General features: G+C 35.1%; 1 protein-coding gene across 1 annotated transcript in view; it reads right to left on the bottom strand.

Moving 5' to 3' along the window:
- LOC117100191 overlaps window positions 1-6,562 on the bottom strand; it is a 19,298-nt gene that overhangs the window by 8,056 nt on the left and 4,680 nt on the right. The window contains exons 2-3 of the mRNA XM_033239785.1: window positions 5,543-5,614; window positions 4,239-4,307 (exon numbers count right to left, since the gene is read on the bottom strand). The gene's annotated coding sequence lies outside the window, so the exon portion shown is untranslated. The remainder of the gene's footprint in view (window positions 1-4,238; window positions 4,308-5,542; window positions 5,615-6,562) is intronic.

Raw genomic sequence — 6,562 nt, 5'->3', positions numbered from 1 at the left:
AATGGCCCCAATAATCAAATTCTGAATTAAAACTGATTTTCTTGAGTCATTATATGCATTTTTTTTATCTTAACTAGTTTAGTTTTTAAAAGGAATCTCCCCAATAATCAAATTCTGTAACACACAATTGGTCCATATGCTTTAACTACTGTTTATTTGCATTGTTTATAACATGTAAATTAATTCATTTGATATTTAACAAAAGTGAAGTTTGTGGTTATCTATGAGTTGCATATTTTGGTAGTTAAGTACTGTATACTGTATGTCATTCCTCTACTTTGTTAGTGAAATAACGTTTTTAAAACTTTTATTTCTACTATCAAAAAATGTTGTTCAGTGGCCATTGTTTTTCAATTATCTCTCAGAACATTATTTGCATCTGCTGTAATTGTTAAAAAAAACAAATGCTTTTAAAGAAATTTAAAAAAAATCACATATTGATCTCAGTTCAAAGGAAAAAATAAAACTTATTCGGAGGGAAAAAAAATACAAACGCATACAACATGAGCACATGAGTACAAGTAAATATTTATGTTTCTAAGGATGATGGTACTGTATAAGTGACAGGAGAATTTTGCAATCCAACACAAAATGTAAACATGAATTGGCCATGGATGAGTTCATAAAGGATTGATTTAATTGGTCGATTTTCATCACATGATACTCGCATTTTGCAACTCGCAACTCGCATTTTGCAACTTGCATTTTGCAAATCGCAACTCGCATTTTGCAACTCGCAACTCGCATTCTGTCTCTTATACACATCGGGCCTACTGTGTGGAGCCACAATGGAGCTAAGCAATAATTAGCCCTTCTTAGCAGATTAACTAGATAAACAGTTTGGCTTTGACTGAATCAGTTTGTTTGTTAAGTGGGCAAACAAAGTGGGGCCATTTTTACCTACCTGTCATATGGGGCCATTTTTACCGGGGCCATATTTTCTGGGGCCATTTTTTCCGGGGCCATTTTTTCTGGGGCCATTTTTTCCGGGGCCATTCTTACCTACATTCCCCTGAATAACACCCTCTCCTCCCTAACCACATCATGCAACACCCCTACCCCTTCTTGTCGGGACAAGTCAAGAATTATCGTGAAAAAATATAAACCTAATATGTGGTCGTGGTAGGGGTGGTGCCAGGATTCGCCCGACAAGAAGCCCTATGCCCCAGATGGTGGTCCGATTACAGCATTCAGATAATCTCGAGCAGATTTTTTTTTTAATGGAAAACGAATATCTCGGCACATTTTTGTTACATTGCAGTGTTCCAAACACAAGCCAAGAACAGCGATATTGAAAGATGTAGTTTCATGGCTGAAGAGTGTGCCTCCTAAGCTTACATTTGTATATATAAGACACAGAAACGCTGGCTGCTACCACTGTACAACTACACTACTTGCAACAAAAGAAATTGCTGAAAAGACGAGGCTAAATGTGCAAACGAAGTTCATGTCATTGAAGGTGGTTTTAAAATGATGCATTTACATTATGCATGAGGCAACTGAGACCGAGGAAGAAGAGACTACCGTAATGGTAATGAACTGTAACCAACGTCCAGAGGGCGCCACCGGGTGTTGTGAAGACACGACTGTGGTACTCTATGATGTCCTGTATTAACCAAACGTGTATGTAGAACAATTAAAAAAGCACTGACCTACGCAGGGAAGGTTCATATATTGCAGCTATAGTTTGAGTCATGCTAATGTAACGTCGCGTTAGTTGTGAAGTTGGTTTTCATGTCTTTTTTTTTATCACCATCATCATTATCATCACCACCATCATCATCATCACCGCCACCATCACCATCACCATCACCATCATCATCATCATTATCATTATTATTATCACCATCATCACCATCATCATATTTTTATAGGGCGGGTTACCATTCACTGTGATTGGTTTTATACCTTTTTTTTTTTTATAGATTTTATAAATGGGTAGACACTTACACTAATTTAAAACGCAATTTATATTGGCCTTTTTCAAATTATCAATTACTAACATCAAAGGGTATTGTAATAGCCAATTCCATTGTTGGATTTTAAATGTGCTCAGTCTTTATTCATGTTTGTCATTGTGTGGACATTGTCTCCCGGTGTACTGCCCAATCAAAACCAGAAGGACCCCACTGGAAATAAGTCTTCTTCAGACTTTCGATTGTGGATTTTCCTTGGTATATTTTACACTGAATAAATCCATCCCTCCAGTAATTCAGATTCAGCAATTTATTGTAATACTAGAGTTTAAAATATTAAGAGGTCTGACTGTCGGAGTTTCTTTTAAACAAAATACAATTTTAGATGTACAACACTATATGGACATAAATTGCATTCTCACAATTTAAATATTTATTCTAAATTGTCTTAATTTGACGACATGTTGTTCATTTTTTAATTTAATCCAATATTTTCTATGCATTTTGGTTTGGGTACAATAGGGAGGAAGTGTGAGTAGCAAGCGTGTAAACATGTCTAGGGGTAAGACGAGAAAACAAAAATAAGGATGGAGAAATGCCGGAAATACAGTTTTGAGACTTTAAATATTACATGGTTTGAGGCTGGTTGAGATGAAAAAATCCGGTTGTGTAGTGGGAACTATTTTAAAATTTTGTAATAAAATGTTTTAACTGGTAATTTAATTGAAGTTTGATGGTTTTAATTATAGCTGAATTGGTAATAACATATTTTTATTAATAATAATATATTTTAAATTGTTTTATTTCAATTTTTAATGTATCAATATATTACTTCCGAAATATTAAATATATGCCTCGATTCCAGATATTGTGCAAATTTTCTATTTTTATAACTTTTATACAATCAAGTCATGAATTTTAGATAGGCCTATTCTCAATTGTTTATATTTTGACTGTTTTGAATTTATTGTATTCTTAATGTAAAGCGCCTTTGAACATGATTATTCATAAAAAGGGCGCTTTAGAAATTTGGTAAATAAATAAAATAAATAAATAAAGTGTGATATAGCGCTGTTAGACTTTTAAGTAGATCACGAAATTGTGAAAAGATAGGTCTGGGGGATCAAAACCTACCAACTTTCACCAAGGTTGGGACTAAAAGTATAAAACAAGGATGTAACAACTCTAGATTTCTTGAAATCGCCAGACGGTTTCAAAATTCAAAGGATCCTACAATGACAGTATTTTAATACACAACAGTCTATTTAAATTATGAAAAAAATCTTTTATGAAAGTAAATGAAATTATTGAAATTAATTTAGCTAATAAAATACAGTGTAGGCCTATAGATACAGCAGATATTCTTGAAATAACTATAGATTAAAACATCAGAGGAATCCAAAGAGAGCAGTTGATTGTACACAATAACCCCTAGAAGTAAAACTGTCGACGAGCAACATTTCGGGTATTTCCTAGCTAGGTTTAAACATCAGATGGGAAAAGAAGACCGTCGAGGTAGGCCAGCAATATCTTGGTCTCATTCCATCAAGACCATGACAGAGCAAGCCTGTCTCACATTATCACGACCTAACAATGCGACCGTACCGACCTACGGTCGTATCTGACCGGATGTAGGACCTTGCGACCAGTACCGACCAGTATATTTGTTTTACTATATTTTTTTTCAACATTTTGAAAACTCCGCGACCATCGAAGACCCTCTCTTTTACATGAGCAAGTTGCTCATAGCAGCTCTCACACTGATCGGTGTCGGTCGTATACTGATCGCAGTGCATATAGGTCGTAATAGTGTGAGAGTTGCTTACGCCTAGCATCACACCTGGCTCAAGACCGAAGTCGTTGTCGTGACCTCATCGTGACCACAGTGCTACGCACTGATCAAGGAAGAGGAGGAGGTTTGAATCAGAATATTGATAAAAATTAATATTTATCTAGTCAAGTGTTGTATTAGGCATATAGGGCTTATATGAATTTTATAAAGAAATAAGTATTTGTTTTATATTTATTTTTTCCCATACTAAATTATCAGTACTCACCCCTCCCCCACCCTGACTACGGGGCTGAATTCTATACTCTTTAGCAGGGGTTGGCATAAAATTTGGTCGGAGGACCAATGTGAATTTTTGATTTAACACCGAGGGCACCCAAACTTTAGTGTTTCCTGTGAGCTTCCAAAAACCTCCAAGCACTGCTTTTACATCACTTTTTTTTTTCTCAGTTTAATTCATTGTCGCGTGCTGCAAGAAAATCGCTGACGGGCTGCATGCGCTTTGCCCACCTGTGCTCTTTAGTAATACTTACAATTGCAACACGACACGTTGACTGTAAAGAGCAAATGGAATCTCTGTCAGTTGGTTACTCGATAAATCCCTGCATATAAATATGATAATAAAATAAAGAAATATTTTAAAATTTGAAGATGTATGCGAGATTTCATTATTTATTTAGGCATAATACACAAAAATACTTGTTCATACGAGTATAATAATTAATGATTTGGACGTAATATACGGTACTCTTTATCCAGAATAAATTGAAATGCCATGCCATTGGTTTAATTTAGTGTACTGGGAGAACGTTCCTAATATTGAGTCCAAATGGTGTTGTTGTTTTAAGTAAAAGTTCCCAGTGATTCTCTTTATCTTTGCGATTTTTGTCGCTCCAACTTGTATTATGGTCAATTGCAATCACTCTGAAATTTGAAATTGAATGACCAGCTAAATTGAAATGTTCAGCTACTGGTTGATCAAGCTTAGATGTTCTGATAGCTGATCTATGTTGTGTCATTCTCATACAGAGAGTGTTTTTTGTTTCTCCGACATATGTTTACCACAAATATTACAATATATGAGATAAATGACATTTTGGTGAGGCAATTAATTGATTGCCTTATCCGAAATATGTGGTTAGTCTACCCTGTAGCTTTTCAACGAATAAAGTCCTATGAAAAATCATTGTGTAATAAAATGCCTTCCACGGGATTCAAACCTGCGACCTCTCGCTGACAAGGCGAGCGTCATAACCACTAGACCACGAATGTTTCATGGTTGAACAGGTCCAAATACCCGTCGGGAACATTGTATCACACAATGCTATGCCTCAGGAGGGCGTTAGGCCAGATAAATCTGGAAATACGGCTAGAAATACTGTCGTATATTATATATGATATTGAAGAAAGTTAGCCGTTAACACTGTTGAATAAATATAATATAAATCATCAAAGGTACATATACAGTGTTTAATAAGGACATGATGGAACATCGTAGGCTACCCTGTAGCTTTTCAACGAATAAAGTCCTATGAAAAATCAATGTGTAATTAAATGCCTCCGACGGAATTCGAACCTGCGAACTCTCGCTGACAAGGCGAGCGTCATGACTACTAGACCACGAAGGCTTCATGGTTCAAATACCCGTCGGGAACATTGTATTACACAATGATATGCCTCAAGAGGGCGTATATCCAGATATTGTTTTTTGTAGGACCTGTCTCTTATACACATCTAGATGGGTATAAGAGACAGGTGTATATATATATATTTATATATATATAGTGAATAATATAGTTGTCTACGGTACTGTGTATTGTGTGGGCGTCCTACTCACAATTGAAATATGGTTTCAACCTCAGCAAATGCGTCAGGGTGTATATGCTGCAATCGGTTAGATGCAAAATTTCTATGAAAATTTAAAAAAAAAAGGTCAATGTAAATATTTTGATACAAAAAATTTTGAAAACTTCAATAATGGCATTATTAATATTGTTGTTCTTATCACTATAATTGTCGTTGTTATTATTATTGCTCATTGCCACCGTTGTCGTCATCACAATCATCGTCTTGGAAAAGCCTCCCAATGTTTGCCTTTACTTGAGACATTTTTGGAAATGTTGCACGTCGCTAAATTTAATTAGGTTGAGAATTTTCTGAAAAAAGGGCCTACAACAATATTTTTCAAGATTCATGATCAAAAGCTATAGAGGGTGCTATTTGATATCAGCTACAGTTAAACTGATAAACGTAAAATACGCATGCTAGACTTCCATCAAGCGAACGTAGTGTTCAGTGCCTGTGGATGAATCTGTATTCAGTTTGGTTATACAGGGTATGAGTATTGTAAAGATAATTTTAGTATACATGTAGTACTGATTCTGAAGGGTATAAACGTTTCAAAATGCCCGGACACTGCAGGTAGTAAGACAATTCTGTGTATTATTTTAATTATGATTTTTCACGAACAGTTCGTTCATATTCAATATAAATAAGGAATACGATAGCAATCCAACGAGCAAGCAGTTAGAAACAATCATACCAAACCAACGATATTCTATACACTGACTATATGAAATAAAACAAACGTGACTCCAAATAGAGAAAGTGAGGCCATACTACTCAACGTTTCGAATTTATTTAGTCATCAGCAGGAATAGACACTGTTCTGCCAACAGAATCAAGAAAGCCTTAAATACAATAAAACGGCATGTTGTTATTATTATTATTATTAATGTTGCTGTTGTTTTGTTAATATTGTGATAAAACAGTACAAAAATAGAAATAAAGGCGATATAGTTGCTAAACGAACAGACATGTAAAAATATTTTTCTATTTTTTTTATTCCCCGACGGAG

Source organism: Anneissia japonica, unplaced genomic scaffold (assembly GCF_011630105.1).
Source record: "Anneissia japonica isolate Jap-2015-1 unplaced genomic scaffold, ASM1163010v1 scaffold324_len738069_cov173, whole genome shotgun sequence".
NCBI lineage: Eukaryota > Metazoa > Echinodermata > Crinoidea > Comatulida > Comatulidae > Anneissia > Anneissia japonica.
This window is presented reverse-complemented; position numbering and strand designations above follow the sequence as displayed.